This window comes from Cebus imitator, unplaced genomic scaffold (genome assembly GCF_001604975.1).
Source record: "Cebus imitator isolate Cc_AM_T3 unplaced genomic scaffold, Cebus_imitator-1.0 Scaffold31, whole genome shotgun sequence".
NCBI classification, from domain to species: domain Eukaryota; kingdom Metazoa; phylum Chordata; class Mammalia; order Primates; family Cebidae; genus Cebus; species Cebus imitator.
This window is the reverse complement of record NW_016107346.1, coordinates 1,421,303-1,439,325: the sequence shown is the minus strand read 5'-3', so window position 1 is coordinate 1,439,325 and position 18,023 is coordinate 1,421,303. Positions and strand designations below refer to the sequence as shown.

General features: G+C 39.3%; 1 pseudogene; it reads right to left on the bottom strand.

Moving 5' to 3' along the window:
- Window positions 1-2,539: 2,539 nt before the first annotated feature.
- Window positions 2,540-15,469, bottom strand: LOC108300918 (annotated as a pseudogene).
- Window positions 15,470-18,023: the final 2,554 nt, after the last annotated feature.

Sequence of the window (18,023 nt, the reverse complement as noted above, 5' to 3'; positions counted from 1 at the left end):
TCCAAGCATTAAATGTGCATGTGTCTGGGTGTATAGGTTTTCTTTTGAGGATGAACAGAAAAGAGGGCAGGATAGGAGACAAGATTTTAGGACAGAAGATCTGGTCTAATAGGTAAAAGGGGAAGGGGAACGCAAAAGAAAAGATGGTTCAAGACCTCCACTTTAAGGAGAGGGCCCCCCAAACTAATGTTTTAGATCTTTTCGCCTGGCACAGGATCTTCGGTAAAAGATGGTTTGGCTATTTTTCCTCTCAATACAAAAAGAAGTTACAAATAAACAAGAAGTAAACAAAACCTCAAAAGAACATGGAGAAAGTCCAATACATTATATTTACACAAACTAGGCCCCATAGTGATCACCAACTCTGTGAAGTCCTAAAGAGCCCAAACAATTACAATAACCGGGGGCAGAGGGGAGAGCAGCATTTAGGAAAGACAAGAACCCAAGATCAGACACACAGCACCCAATGAGTTATATTTCATTTGACCTGTTTCAAAACAGTGAGATAGGTTTGCGGTGATCTTGGGGCATGTAAACAAAACCTCCTTTTCTCATTTAGCTACCATGATGCTATTAATCACTACTGCAGCGAGCACGACAGGGGCTACAGGTACAACAAAGAAGCCCGCACTTATAGGTCTCCCCGGAACCCCCAAATTTTGAAAGGTTAAGGATTTTAGACCTTGTTTCATATATTCATCCCTCGACAGCATAGGATAAGTACAGAGGTGTTGGTTTTAAAACTTATCCTTATTGACTCACATTTTTTACAGACACACACGCCCTGTTGTGCATGGTAGGCTTAGTCTAAACTGGTGAAGAATGGATCTAGGATGTAAAGCATGTCCCACGCCCTAGGATTAGACAAGACTCACGTAATCTTGGCTTCCTCTCTGGGCCTTTTATCTGGCCTAGCCTCTCTTAGCCTCTCTGTACCACCATTTTCTATTTAGACTAATTTCCAATATTCCAGTAGTTGGTGATCAAGTCATGGGACAACCCAGTTAAAACTTAGTCTTTCATAAAACATTTTCAAGGCAGAGAGGGTTTCAAGAGGATACTATGGCAGAAAAGCCAGCTCTCATTAGCAAAAATGAGACAGTCCAATAGGCTGTGCACCCCAGATAGTTGCTCTCCCTGCTGGCAAAAAGAACGACAAAAAGTATCCCTGCCTTACAGACTTAGAGCTGCTACTGGCTCATCCCTGAGATTGCTCACGTACCTGAGAACACAGTGCAGGAAATGAGGGCCTTAGATTAAAATATGTAAAAACACAAAAGCACACTATATTAAGGAAAAAATGTTAAAATGTACAAGATAACGTCATTTGCACTCAGCTAATGCAGTTGGCATCCTGGAGAAAGCAAGAGTATCTAAGGGAGGTCCTCCAAAGGTGCAGTATCCAAGGGAGCAAATAAATAGTATCTCATTGGCCCAGAATGCGGTGGTGGTGAGCGTAGGAGCAGCAGGTTTGCAGCTGTTCCCCCAAACACCCTTTTTGCCTTCATCTCCACCTATTGCTTGGGACAGTTTCCAGCACCCTTATCCCAAAAGTAGTTATAAGGATTCAAGCTGCGAAAAAAGAAAAAAAAAACTGCCTTATTCCTAAGAGATTCCCTCCCACAGAATGTAGCGGTTTGGCTCCATGAGTCTGGTCTTATACTTAATCATCTCACCCTGGCATGGGAATTATTACTATATATTCTTCCTCAAAAGTGTGAGAGGCGTTTTAACCGGAGCAACTCCATCTTGAATAGGGGCTGGGTAAAATGAGGCTGAGGCCTGCTGGCTGCATTTCCAAGAGGCTAAGGCATTCTTAGTCACAGGATGAGACAGCAGGTCGGCACAACATACAGTCATAAAGACCTTGCTGATAAAACAGGTTGCAGTAAAGAAGCTGGCTAAGTTCCACCAAAACCAAGATGACGATGAGAGTGACCTCTAGTTGTCCTCACTGCTACAGTCTCACCAGTGCCATGACAGTTTACAAATGCCATGGCAACCTCAAAAAGTTACCCTATATGGTCTAAAAAGGGGAGTCACAAATAATCCACCCCTTGTTTAGCATATAATCAAGAAATGACCATAAAAACAGGCAACCAGCAGCCCTCAGGGCCGCTCTGCCTATGGAGCAGCCATTTGTTACTCCTTTACTTTCTTAATAACCTTCCTTTCACTTTACTCTAGGACTTACCCTGAATTCTTTCTTGCACCATATCCAAGAACCCTCCCTTGGAGTCTGAATCAGGACCTCTTTCTGGTAACAAAGGAAAACAACTTCCCTATCGAGGCCACTTTCAAAAGCTGGAAATCCCCCCGACCCCCGACCCCCATCCCTAGAAGCCCTCACTTGCATTTGGACAGAGCATGGTTGAAGTTCCTTTGCCTCACCCTTTCCCCCCACCTAGGGGGAGGAAGGGACTATGGTGTGAACCCCAGTTTGATACATGGCAGTGCCAGCTGGCCCCAATGCACCCTATTCCCACTTTCTCCACTCTGCCTGCTTCTTAAACTTCCTGCTCCTGGGAAGCAGGAAGCTTCACCCACTGTGGCTCGATTCTTGGAACCCCGAGGGCAGGGCAGGGCTGTGGATTTCTTCTTCCTCTGGAGAGTAGGTTGGCTTTCCCTGGTGCGCTAGGGGCCTGCTGGACCTTCAGCGGACATGAGGCTACCATATGGCTGATGCTCTGGCAGAAGCGGCACTTCCAGGGCTGGGGTGGCAGCTTGCATTCCTTAGCATGATGGTCTGGACCTCCACAGTTGCAGTACCTGTCTCCTTTTGGTGTGCGTTTCTGCATGTTCTTCCCCTTTGGCCGCCTCTCACTCCCAATACAGAACACCCACCAGACCTGGTGACACGGAAAGATTCCTCACCCTTGGCTGACTCCTCCACTGCCTCACCCTCCTTCAGGCTCCAGGAAGCCCTCCATGTGCAGCTTCCACTGGTGCACAAAGATGTCCACTGGGGGATCGAGCGCGACCCCCGCGAGGGCGGATGGACAGGAAGACGAACCCCAAGCGCATGCTGAACCACGTGCAGATGCCCGCAAGTGCAGCAGCTAAGGCTTGTCCACCGCTGGGAGCCTCGAGGTGCCTCCTCTGCTGCCTTGGCGCAGCCACCTGCTAGCTCGTGATTGGACACGGAGCCCAGGGTCGTCGACTCAGTCAGTGGCGGAGGGCCCCTGGTTGGGCGGCTGTCGTCCCCGTAGAAGTCCGAAGGCCTGAACCTTCTTGACTACCTAAGTTTTAAACAGCTGTGTCAAAGAATGAATTTACTTCACCTTTAAAGGGTTTACTTGGTGGTAATGAAAAAGGGGTTTATAAATTCTAAAGTTGCTATTTACATAACAACAGCTAGATCTGGTAGGGAGTCAAGAGCATGACAATTCCATTGTATGCCTGCTGCAGACAGGGCCCAGGATAAGGTACAGCTTTTCCACCTGGGAACACACATATAAAGATTTCTAGGGCAGTACAATCGTTTTTAGAGTGAGAAATCATTCCAGGAAAATAAAGAGGTTGAAAACACCTGCCTGGCTTCCCTTCTTAGGGGAGACCACAGATTGTTAAAGTGGAAAGTAAAGAAAGGCAGGCCAGGTGCAGTGGTTCATGCCTGTAATCCCAGCACTTTGGGAGGCTGAGGCAGGTGGATCAGGAGGTCAGGAGATCAAGACCATCCTGGCCAACATGGTGAAATCCTGTCTCTACTCAAAATACAAATATTAGCTAGGCGTGGTGGCGCACACATGTAATCCCAGCTATTCGGAGACTGAGGCAGGAAAATTGCTAGAACCTGGGAGGCAGAGGTTGTAGTGAGCCAAGACGGTGCTAACGCACTCCAGCCTGGTGACAGAGCAAGACTCCTTCTAAAAAAAAAAAAACAAAGTAAATTGTTAAATTATTTATATAATCATTGGAGAACCTGAAAACATCATCAGGAGATAGATGAGTAGATTAATTTCATAGGTGCAGCCTTTAGGGGGAGGGCACTTCACTAAAAGAAGCCCCAGGTTCTCCGTTGTGTTTTATCAAACATGCATTGAGAAAATAGATTTGCACAGGGTAAGTCTGAAGAAGATCTTCTGTTTTCTCATGGTCTTCAAGGAGGCATTTAGCGATTTCAGAAACCCCTCTGTGCCTCAGAGGGAAAGGGAGGACTCACAGATGTGTGGCAATGGCCTGAGCATGTAATGGAGAAGCCACAGTATGCAGACTTAGAGCAGAGGCAGAAGGGTGAACCCTGAGATGTTATCTGTGGATACCTGAAAAACAACTCAGAAAGAAAGGCAAGACCAGTCATGCCTCAGCAGTCATCAGTCCATGGAACAGAAGAGACACATGACCTGTGGCAACAATCATTGATGATCTGAGGACAGTGGACATTTCTAATGATTCTGTGGAATCATTAGAAATCACCCACCTCCTGCCCTGATGCACCATCTCCAGGGGGAGTAAAGAAAGGCTGGAAAAACAAAAGAGGCTGTATTACCCAAAATTAGGAATTTAAGCCAGAAGTAAGTGAAAGTTGGCAACTGGCAGAATGAGTCCACAGGAGGAATATTAGGACTGTTATAGAATATAAATAAAGTTTGTTTTATTTGTAGACCTCATTATCATTTTATATAAATGTGTAATCCAATAACAAATACCTTCAAATATTTAACAAACTTGGTTCTATTTCCATGGAAAAGTTGACCATTTATGAAAGTTAAGAAGTATTTAAGAAATTAAAAATCCTTCAAGTGTTCTTTAAAAATTATGTTTTGTGACAACTCTAAAGATAAACCTATTCTAGAAATCTCTCAATTGAATGCTTATTTTGATTTCAACAAAAGTGGGGCAAATAGTGCAATAAAGTCCAACATGGCTATTATTCATATTTAATAATCATTAATATTCTATAATTTGTGCTTCATTTTTCTTTCCTTCCATTTGTTCTTTTTCTTTCTCCACCTTCCTTATTTGTTTCCTTTCGTCCCTTTTTTTCCTGAAGTATCTTAAAATACAAACACAATAGATGTTTTCTTTTTTTTTTTTTTTTTTTTTTTTTGGGGTTTTTTTTTTTTTTTTTTGTTTTTTTTTTTTTTTGTGGGTTTTCGGCTCACCGCAACCTCCGTCTCCCGGGTTCAGGCAATTCTCCTGCCTCAGCCTCCTGAGTATCTGGGATTACAGGCACGTGCCACCATGCCCAGCTAATTTTTTTTTGTATTTTTAGTAGAGACGGGGTTTCACCATATTGACCGGGATGGTCTCGATCTCTTGACCTCGTGATCCACCCACCTCGGCCTCCCAAAGTGCTGGGATTACAGGCGTGAGCACAATAGATGTTTTCTAAATAAATAAATGACACACATGTGTGGCTTCAAAATGTCAATTGAGAAGTATTGCAGGCCAGTTAAAATGACAAGTTGTAATTCTTTCCCCTTTAGAAGTTTTGAGTCATGAGGAGAGGAAACAAATAAATAATTATAATTTAGGGAGCTAAACACAATAATAAGAGTATGAACTAGGACACTATGTAAATGAAGGGATATAAATGAATAGGAGGAGCATAACAGGAAGAAAAAAGATGATAGGCGACAGAAGAAAGGCTACTACCAAAGAAGGGCGATCATTTAAAAAGACAAAGAGGAATGAGAGGAGAGCGTGTTACCTTCAGAAACTGCAAGTGATGAAGCCTCAATGGGCCACAGATGAGATTTATGGAGAAGTGGTGGAAGATGAACCTGGGGAAACCAAGGAATCGGCCTTTATATCCAGATATATATGTTTTAAATCCTTAGATTTAGGAGGTGTTTTCCAGTTTTAAGCTGAAAGGAACGGATCAGAATTGGTTTTGGAAAGATCAGTGGAAAGGATAAACACAACCTGGTATAATGTAAACGCTAATAAGATAGACGAAATTGGCAAGAGTGATAAAAAATGACACGGAAAGGTTACAACTAAAACATGTTAGGGTAAAAGAAATGTATAACTGAGCTCCAGGTAGGATTTGAGAAGAAAAATAAATTGTAGTGAAGAACTGGAAGCCAATCCTGTGAAAAATTAAATAAATGAAACATTTTTAGGCAAAAGATAACATCAAAACGAGAAACACGACAGTTCTATAATCTTTCAAGAAAGAAATTTAGTAATTAAAAATTCAACCCTCTCCAACAAAAAACATAAAAAACTCATGTTCAGATTGTTTCTTAAGCAAATACTAACACAAATTCAAAAATCAATAATTTTTTTACTATGCAAGAAATTGCATCCTCTTCCTTTCCCTCCCTTCCTCCTTCTCTCTCTCCCTCCTTCCCTGCCTTTCTTCTTTCCTTCCTTCCTTTTTTTCTTCATTCTTCTCCCTCTTTTATTCTTTTCCTTTCTATATACCTTATTTTTAAGGGGGACATAATCTTGATATCCAAATTTATGGATGATAGTACAAGAAAAACACAACTTCGGAAGAGCATCACTGATGGCTATAGGTACAAAAAATCCAAATAGAATATAGGCAAGTAAGCCCAACTTCTTCATATAGAGACACTTATATACACATATATAGTCACTATTAGGAAAAGTTGGGTCTGGTCTAGGAAAGCACAAATACTTTTATTAGAAAAATCTATTAATGTAATTTCATATAAGCTGATTAAAAGGAAAAAATTGTAATTTTCAACAGAGGCAGAAAAATCATTTAATACACACTTATCTATTCATTAAAAATAAATAGTACCACACTAAGAATAGAAAAAAAGCCTGTTAAAACCTGATTGAGCAAGTTGCATTCTTAAAAATAAATGATAGAAATATTTTCTTTGAAATTGCAACAAAATTAAGGCACACACTGTGAGTGTTCTTTTTAATATTGTATAAGAGGTTCTAAAAGGAGTTCATTAAGATGAGAAAAGGGAATTTTAAAATATAAGTATTGTAAATAAAACAATCATCATTAAAAATGTTATGACTATTATAAGTGTCAACGTAAGAAACAAAACTAATAGAGTTAATACATGAGTTTAAGGAATATTGCTAGGTATAAAACCTTTATTAAAAAATGCATATCTAGATATAAAGAATTAATACTTAGATAATGCTTTCTTAAAGGTATCATACAAAATATTTATAAATATATAAAAGTATAATACAGTATTCAAAATCATAAAAGAGAGCATTAGTAATTGAGAGATAAACCAAGTTCATGGATGAGAACACTCAAACTCAATATTATAAAAATGTCAGTTCTCTCAAAATTAGTCCATAAATTCAAGACAACCCAATCAAAATACCAACAAGTTTATTAATAAACTTAAAAATTTATTTAAAAATTCATAAGGAAGATTAAAGGGCCCAGAACAGTCAAAATAATTGAAGAGCAGTGTAGGGGTTCTTACTCTACAATATAAGCATTATTATAAAAGGGCTATGATTAAAAGACTGTAATACTGGTTTAAGAATAGACAAAGAGACAAAGAATTCAAACAGAGAGCCCAGAAGCTGAACCACAAAACCCAGTCAACTTGACTTAGGACAAAGACAGATAAATGAAGAAAGGATAAGCTAGTCAATAAAAGGCACTGGGGAAATGATCATCCACTGAAAACAAATAGTATTCCTACCACCAACCATATGAAAAAGAAATTAGAGTTGAATGAAATGTTTCGATGTTGAAGGCAGAAAATCTCTTTATGACTTTGGTGTATTGGGAGTATTCATTTTCATAATAAACAAACAATAGAGAAAAAAGAAAAGATAAATCCAATCTCATGTTGCATTAAAGACTTCTGTGCATTAAAAGTCACAATTTTAAAAGTGTAATAACAACCTACAGATGTAGAGACAATGTTTGCAAGGTATATACACAACAAAGGAGTAGTATAATACCTTATTTATGCATATATAAATGTTTTATTATCTCTGTCATAAAAAATTACCATAAATTTGGCAGCTTAAAAAACACAAATTAATTATCTTACTGTTCTGTAGTCAGACACATGACACAGGCCTTTCTAGGCTAAAATCAAGATATTCTATTAGAATGGCTTTTATCAAAAAAAGAAAAGTCTTGGCAAGGATATGGAGAAAAGGAAACCTTTTCACATTATTGGTGTGAACGTAAATTATTATAGCCATTATGGAAAATACTATGGATGTTTCTCAAAAAATTAAAAATAGATTTAGCATATGATCCAATAATTCCACTCCTAGGTATGCACCCAAAGAAAATGAATCATTCAATGAACATCATTCAATGTTCATTCAATACATTGAATCACTGAATGTATTGAACATACATTCAATACAATGTAAGTATGTTGAAGAGATATCTGCACTGCCATGTATTTTGCAGTATTACAGTAGCCAAGATATGGAGTCAACCTAAGTGTCATCAAGTAATGAATAAATAAAGAAAATGTAGTATGTATATATTATACACACACACACTCACACACACACATGTATATATACATACACAGTGGAATACTAGTCAGCCAGCCTTTAAAAATAAGAAAATCCTGTCATTTGCAATAACATGGATGTACCTGGAGGACATTATGCTAAGTGAAATAAGCCAGGCATGGAAAGGAACCTTATATGTGGAATCTAAAAAAGCTAAACTCATAGGAGTAGAGAGTAAAATCATGGTTACCAGGGACTAGAGGTTGGGGAGCTAGGAAACAGAGAGCTGTAGGTGAGAGAGTACAAAGTTTGGTTAGACAGGTGGAATTAGTTCTGAAGATATATTGTACTGCACAGTGACTGCAGTTTATAATAGTGTGCTGAAGATTTGAAAATTGGTAAGAGAATACATTTTAAATGATCTTGCCACAAAAATGTATGTGAAGTGACAGATATTTTAATTAGATTGATGTAATCATTCCACAATGTATGCATAGATCAAAACTTCATGTTGTACTCCATAAATATATATAATAAAATTAAATTAAGATGTTAGCAGGGCTGCATGCCTTTTTAGAAACTCTAGCAGAGACCTCTTCCTTCGTTCATCAAGGTCATTGACAGAATTCAGTTCCTTGTATTGTAGGACTGAGATCACCATGTCCTTCCTGGCTGTCAGCTGAGTGCTATCTTCAACTTCTGAAAATCATCCATATTCCTACCTCCATCTTCAAAGCCAACAACCATAGGTTAAGTTCCTCTCATGCTTTGAATGTCTTCTTTCATTTATCTCATCTCTCTGGCCTGTTTTTCCATTTACTTTTGTTGTCTCTGATTTTTCTTTTTTCTCTTTTTTTTGAGCCAGAAAGTCTGGATGTCATTTATTGACAGCAGTTTATACACATTTGTTTCCTTCCTACGGTTGTTTCCTTAACAGTGCAGGCACAGAGCCCTTGAGAAGGTCAGTCTCTGAACGAAGGAGCCAGAAACGTAGGTTGGACATGTCTTTGGCAAGCACGTTCAGCCCCAGCAGGATGCAATCCTTCAACTTGTAAATTCCATTGGGTATTTGAGAGAGACCAAGGTTGGGGGTAGAGGAGAAGTCTCCAACAAGACTCATATCTCTGTCCAGGCCTCTTTTCTCACTAGCCAGATCCATCCAAGTTTTAGGACACTGGGGAGCAACAATCAGGTCCACCCTCCTCAACAGGGGCAGATTCTTCAATCTGTGCCCAGTTCACACATACCTGCTTCCTCTGGTCACACAGTTAAAGAGAATCAGCCTTATGTTGTCTGACCTTCATATACTTCTCTTCTGCTTTTAAGAACTCATGTGATTACTTTGGGCCCACGTGGATAATTGAAGATAATATCCTTATCTCAAAGATCTTAAATTAATCACAGCTGCAAATTCACTTTTTCTATGTAAGGTAGTGTATACACAGGCTATTGTTTTGCCTGTGGGTATATCTATCTCTACCTATACATGTATCTTAAGATTAATGTAATTAAAATTACCTAGTTTTTTAAAAAGGGTTGAAAGATATGAGCAAGGAATTTAAAGAAGTTCAAATTGAATTAAAAGATTCTTCATATCACTAGTAAATAATGTGAATAAAAATAAAACCATGTATCATTTTACCTGACAACAGCTGGTGTTGGTAAAGGCATGAAGCAGTGGATACTTCATTATTCTGACAGAACTTAACTGTAGAAAACTACGTACTTAGAAGACCAATTTCATAATTCTGGTTAAGCTAATGATTCATACCCCTCAATCCAGCCACTACAGCTTCATGTAAGCATCCCTGAGATACTCTCATGCACAGCCAAAAAGGAGACAGGAACAAGGAACAAGGATTATTATTGCAACAGGATTTGTAATAGAAAAATAAAAGAAATAAATATCCATCAATAAAACATTATCGAATTATTTTGTTTCATTCATACAATGAAACATTTTACAGTGGTGAAAAAATATGATCTAGAAGTATGCTCATCTAGATAAAAGAATCTACAAAGATATTAAGTGAAAAAAATCAAGCTATCGAATATACTCAGAACAATATAAATTCTATAAGATTTGCAAGCACACAAAACAAAAATGTATAATGTTCTGTGATACAATCATATGTAGTAAAAATTATAAAGATATGTGGAAGTTCTTAACACACACAGGGGAGTCAAAAATTTAAAATTCAGGAAAACAGTTTCATGTGGGGATCAGGGAGAAATGTGGAGAATGCAACTCCATTAGTATATATGTATTTCCCATTTTTAAAATTTCTTATATATATATATATATATATTATTGGACTTTAGGTTCTGGGGTACATATGCAGATCATGCAGGATTATTACATAGGTACATACATGGCAATGTGGTTTGCTGCCTCCATCCCCCCATCACCTATATCTGGCATGTTATCCCTCTCCAACCTCCCTACCTCCTGCTGTCCCTCGTGTAGTCCCCCTCCAACAGACCCCAGTATGTGATGCTCTCCTCCCTGTGTTCATGTGTTCTCATTGTTCAACACCTGCCTATGAGTGAGAACATGCAGTGTTTGATTTTCTGTTCTTGTGTCAGTTTGCTGAGAATGATGGTTTCCAGATTCATCCATGTCCCTACAAAGGACACAAACTCATCATTTTTTATGGCTGCATAGTATTCCATGGTGTATATGTGCCACATTTTCCTTGTCCAGTCTATCATCAATGGGCATTTGGGTTGGTTCCAGGTCTTTGCTATTGTAAACAGTGCCGCAATGAACATATGTGTGCATGTGTCTCTGTTACAGAATGATTTATAATCCTTTGGATATATACCCAATAATGGGATTGCTGAGTCAAATGGGATTTCTGTTTCTAGGTCCTTGAGGAATCACCACACTGTCTTCCACAATGGTTGAACTAATAAAGTAAATGATGAATAGATAAGTACTTGTTATTTTTATATACTTCGTTAATGTAAACAATTTTATAGTTTTATAAGAAAAACATCACTAGGAGTGAGATGAAGGAAAATTTGGAATGTGCATATAGAGATGCCATAAAGCTAAAATGGCTATTGCAACAACTAGATGAAAGATGATAAGATGCCAAAGCAACATGGTGATGAAAAAATATTCATTAAAGGGCAGATCCCAAATATATTTGGAGATTTAATATGCAAAACCAATTTAATAGAAGTGTTTTAATAGTAGATTCTAGGATGCATTCAACTTTTTGATTCTGGTTACTTTGTAAATATTGTCACCATTGACCAAGAAGTGTGGGGAGGAACAGGTTTCTAGGGAAGACAGTAATTTGAGTCTACACTTTGTGGCAATACTTGAGATGGAGTTAAGGTGAAATTGGGTTAGCTACTCAGTAATACCCAAATACAGTCTTCATGTAATCATCCCTCCCTAAGAGGCCCCAGATATGTGTACAAATATGTGTATAAATGACATAGTAGTAAATAATACTCTCTGGTCCACATTTGAATGCAAAACTCTAAAAGACTGGATATGACTCAAACTCCTGTGATCCAGACTTGAAGTCATGGCCAAACTTCAAGTTGTAACAGTGGACTTCATCACTTCAAATTCAAGGAAAAACTAATTCAGAGTCTCCCCAGCATAGGAATCAGAACACAGGTTTCAATGCAGGGCTACACGTTTATAGAGTAAATACAGTGAAAACAAAATGTTGACAATGTCTAGGCAAGAAGGTGCATCCAGGGGAAGGTTTATCAACTGGGAGAAAAAGAAAGTGTCCGGGACTAGCAATTTTCTAGCCTAAGGAAAAGATAGTGTGGTCAATAAGTGTAGCCCTTGCCGTTATGTCACACCCATACCCGTCATCCCCCACCTCAGCATTTTCAAGGCTCCTTGCTGAAAACACACTGGCTTCTCTGCCTGAGGGCATTTTGTTTGTTTGTTTGTTTTTCCCTGACCAGTGAGCCTGCTCCACTGGGATAAAAGGGAAGATACAACAAGTCTCAGAACAAGCCATGACTGTTGAACACAGGAAGTGGATGTATATGTGCTGCTTACTCAGTCCTTGGGCAGGGTCACTCTAAGGCTTGTACATCACTGTCTCCTACAGTTTCCAATGCAGCTCCAGTTGCCTGCAGTGCTGACTTTCTTGATAACACACCCACTTTCCTGTATTGGCTTTCTTCTTTGTCTTATCTCCTGTTCTTACTCTCCTGGTGCATGTTCCAATTAAACAATGTGCACTCAAGCTTCATGGTTTGCTCCTAGGGAAACTCAAATGAACACAACAAAACATTCAAAATGGCAGTGGGTAATGGAATAGAGAGGGTGAATCCCAGCAGCCGTCTCCTTCAGATATTGTCTAGTTAGCTGGTTAAAGATGGCAAAGACTCCATGCATAGCTGGTACTTCAGTGCACAAGCTCCTGGCATGTCATCAGCATTGCACCTCAACACCAACACTGACAGAGACCTTCCCAAGAGTACTCCATTTGTGTTGTTCTGTGACAACACCATAGGTGGCTGGTAAAGTTTGCTCAGTAAGATAGAATGACCCATTAAATTTATATTGCTATTACTCTGGCTAAAATAATTACTACTGTGTGGGAAGAATTTCTGCTTGTGGAAATACTTTAATTGACAGCTGGGAAAAATTGTGGTGATAAAAGTTCATTAACTTTACCAGGTTTCTCTGGATTTTATAATACCTGCCGTTTTTAAAGGCCACTGCCAGCTATCTTGGCAGAACAAATGAAAGGACCTTACAATAGTAACTCAAACTTCCTGTTTCATGGCAAAGTCTGAAGTGAACCTGAGGCACTAGCAGGAAAACCATTCAAACAGTTCAAACAGCTCTTGGGAGAAACTGACCATCACCAGCTTTCTTTTAGATAGCTGGAGCTTCCAGTTATGTTTTTCAAAATATAATGCATGTACACTTGTATCAGAACCCCTAGTGATTTTAAAATTGCCTTTAAAAATATGTGATCTTGGGATCAACCTCAGATTTATTGACTTTGAATATACTGACATAAAGCCCAAACTCTACATTTTTAGCCAACTCATAAGGTAATCCTTCTATAATCTCAAGGTTAGAATCATTTATGCTTCCTTCAATGCTACCAATTTGAACTGTATTTAAGTTAGCAAGCATTCTTCTTAAAATAAGAAAATTAATGTGTTTTCAACCATTCACATATCAATATTGAATTCGAACTAATGGGAGCTGAGTTGGACTAAAGCAATGTTATCAAACTGCATTCAGAATTTGCAAAACCAAGCATATGTTTAAATTAAAATCTTTTTAAAATATCTTAAAGCTGTATTTTAACAACCTACATATTCAAATGTATCACAGCCCAAATTTTTAGCACATTGGAGACAACCAACTTAGGCCATGTTACCGCTTCTACTAGGCTTTGTGCTGACTGGTAATAGTTTTCCACTATACCTCTGCATCTACTGAACCGGGAAGAAGGTCATAGATAAGAAAGGTTTAAATTCTGCTCAAATGGCTTTTTGCAGGCGTAAGCATTTCTGCACATACAAAATTGTACACCTGAGTTTCAAACAGAAGCTCATACTTATCATGTTCAATTATGTGCCAGAGAGGTCCATGAATAGCAGTCTCTGCTCCCAGAACAGGAAATGATGCAACAAGTGAACACAGAGCACATTTAAGCATGCTAATATCAGAGGTTTAGAGTTTATAAATGTTAAGTGTTTGGTCTATTATTTATATTTAAATAGTTTTCATAGTATTTCAGGTAAAGGTGATAGAATCACTAAAACAAGAAATGGATCATAGGTTAAAGAAAGGAAAAAACCAAGAGAATTGTGCTCATAGAATGGAGAGATTGAGCAGGCACAAGAAAAATTGACACACTATGCTATATAAATAGCAACTGGTTTTTCAGCCAAAGAGGGGCCCACTGGTGAGGGTATGAAACAGAAGTCTTATTGTGAAAATTCTTGGGATGAGTCTCTAGAAGACAATAGAGCACAGGAATAATTATTAGGCATTTGATTTCACCTTTACAATGCAAAAGTGCCCAAGTGCTCCTGTGTTTTATGCAGTGATATTCCCCTCTTTTCCTGTAGCCCTTTCCAATTTACAATGCCATATTTAAAGCAAACATAATGAGCATAAGAAAAAGGATCTTGGTTTCTTTCAGCATAAAAATTACATACAGGGCTTTATATAAAAAAATGTATGCAAGCCAAGTTTAGATCCGAAGATTAAAAATACACAAATAGGTTTAACATTAAATACACTATGGCATCATTCAGAGTCGTCACTAAATGTGAGTAATTGGAAGGACAGGCTACACTGGTACAGAGTCATGCAGCAACAAAATGCAGTCAGTACCTTTGCCTGATGAGAGCAGGGAGCATGCAACAGCCTTTATCCAACATTTATCATTGGGTTTTTGATCATTTTAAATTTAATTCGATTGAACACAAAAAGGGCTGATCTGTGGCCATCTTGACTTTGTTTTTTAAGAAATCTGAGTAATTTTTGAGAGTGCATTTTGAAGATAAACATCAGGAAGATTTATGTCAGAAAACGTTCCCGAATTTTTATGTGAAAATACGGGGATGTGTTGCTAAATGTTTATATCCATGTTCAACTTGCCATCATATAATCTGGTTCTCATATGTGAGCGTATTCAGACTGACGGGGAAGAAGAGAAGGCACAAAATATGACAGGAGTAGAGAATTTCATCAAAACTTTGCTCCCAGTCGGCACCACATTCCCAGCTTGCAGCCATGGCAGCCTACACACTGGTGCAGATCTACCTTGGCCAGAGTGCCTGGAACCTGGGGAACCGCTTGGGCCATAAAGAGTGAAGCACAGTAGTCAGGGTTTGCAAGATGCTGGCTATGGGTTTGAAATCTGCTGCACCTTGCTGCAGAAAAGAGTGATCTGCACCATCGGGACAGTGCTGGATGTCATTGACTAGACATGGTGGCTTGTAGCAAAGACTTGGCGCCTCAGTGAATAGCACTATGGGGGAACTAACTAACCTTGATAAAACAGCAACTGCTGCCAAGCATGGTGAGGTCCAGGAAAAGGTCTGAAGGCCTCCTATGATGTCCGATCCCTCCCATGGGGCCTGATCATCTCTTCCATAGCAATGTCAGTAAGGATCGAAGGTATGCAGGTTTCACTGGAGATCAGTTATCCTCCTGTGAAAATCTGAAGGGCACTATTGCCAGAGTTCTGCTCCTTTAAAATGAAAAAAAAAGAAGAAGAAGAAAAAGAAAACAAAAGCAAACAGAAAAAAAACACTTCCCCAGATCAAGGAGAGGAAATGGGTATTGATCGCAGGCCACGGAAACAGCCTTTGGGGAATTGTCAAGCACCTGGAGGTATCTCTGAAGAGGCTGTCATGGAGTTGAACCTGCTGATTGGTTTTCTCATTCCTGTGAACAAGAATGTGAAGCCCATCAAGCCCATGCAGTTCTTGGAGGATGAAGAGACCACGAGTAAAACCACGGAAAACCTTGGCTGCCCAGGGCAAGCCCAAGAAGTGAGGGCCAGCAGGCAGACTACCATTCCCAGAAACATCTTCCCTGCCTGTCCATTCCTTTGCAGCTCCTGCAGCATGCATCACACATCTGCAGGCATCTTGCATTGTAGCAACACATGGAGACAAGCAGCTCCCACTTTTTATTTTAGCTATTTTGTCTTCTGCACCCACTCCATTCATACAAAGTAGTCAGAATAGCACCTGTGGGCCATAGGTTATCAGTCCAAGCCAAGAGAAATCTCCCCTTACCCAAGAGAGTTGGGAGGTTATAACTCAGGATTTTGCCAGTGCTTTGTTTACTAAAGATCTGCTGGAGTAGGAAACAGGATGGAATCATGTTAAGGCGTGACCAGTGAGGAGAAGCAAGAGAGCCTGTTTGCTCTCTGGAGCCAGTCCTGTACTCTTTGTAGTCAACTCAAAGAGAAGATCTAGTCATTCTCATGGAGATATATGCAACCTGCATGATGACATGAAAAACACTTTCCCCTGACCCCAGAAGAGCTGGCTCCAGAAGGCCCCAGAAGGTTGGGATTAATACTGAATTAAGTTTATACATAGCATTTACTTTTACAAATATGTATACCTATATATTATAAAACTATATATTATATTACATTATAATATATTATATAACTATTACATAATATATAGTATATAATATAAAGTATTATATATAGTACTTATATAGGTATATGTGTTTATATATTTTATAGATTACACACACACACACACACACACACACACACATATAAAATGACTCCTTTTCGGGTTTTTAGTGTTGGCTGCAAGAGTCCCACATGTGGTCATGAGAAAATGAGCCATTCCTCACACTAATACGGGGTAAGCTTCTTGACCTCCTAGAGGTTGGAGTGCATTCTGCTATGTACTTTAGATTTCGTTTTCAACTTTGTTTTGTAGTAATGAAATGCCTCTTGATCTTGTCCAAGTGTGTCTTTCACCGTCTGATTTCTGAATCATGTTCTAGTTGTTTGGCCCTGGGACACAGATCTTGTATTCATTTTGAGAATTACTGTGTTAAATCTTTTTTCCAGATCAATATAGTAAAGGAGTAATATGCAATTTTAAAAATGCTGAAATATGTTCGAGTGAGGTGAACACTAACTTTGATGCCCATACTTGTCAAAAGTGTTGAATGATAGCACAAATTTTGTAATTGAGTGCCCTTCCAATTAGATTCTTGTGAATTCTCTGAAGTAACATGAATGATGATGTCCAAATGTTACCATACCTGCACATGTTTACAGACAGCCCTCTAAGGTGAGGGGTTCCAAAGAATATTTCCTGGAAATACATGTCCTGTATATCTTTATCTATAAATTATGACTGGAGAATGGGGAACCGTGGCCTTGTGCATGCACACAGGTGCTCCTTTTCTTGTAATTTTATCTGGATGATATACTGAAGCCTCACATGGCCAAGACTTAACAGACCTGAGGAAGAAGAATGGAGGTGCCAGAGCAGAGGATGAAGGTAACAAAGTTGTGGAGAGGAGGAAGGGACTGAATCCCAGAGTGCATATGTGCTAGGTTCCCTCCACCTCACTGACTCTTCCCTGGCCAGGAGCTTTTCACCGGTAAATGGACGCAAGGTGCGGCCGCTCACGCCTGCAATCCCAGCACTTTGGGAGGCCAAGGAAGGTGGATCATGAGGTCAGGATATCAAGACCATCCTGGCCATGGTGAAACCTGGTCTCTACTAAAATACAAAAAATTACCCATGCATGGTGGTGTGCGCCTGTAGTCCCAGCTGCTCAGGAGGGTGAGGGAAGAGGAATTGCTTGAATCTGGGAGACGAAGGTTGCAGTCAGTCGAGATTGTGCCTCTGCACTCCAGCATGATGAAAGAGCAAGACTCTGTTCAGGAAAAAAAAAAAAAAAAAAAAGGACACAACAGTGAGAGCAAAATGACAGTAGTTCCTTTGAGGCTGACCTCCATGCTTGGCCCCACTTTCGTAATTGGAAGTGATGTTGGAAGTGATTTCGTAATGTTGGAAGTGATGAGGAAATTCTGAAGTATAAAGAGACTAGCCAACTGCACCTCCAAGTCAACATGGCTGCCCAATCTTGAATGCCTTGCTGGGCTAAATGAACTTGATAAAACATTTTATAGCAT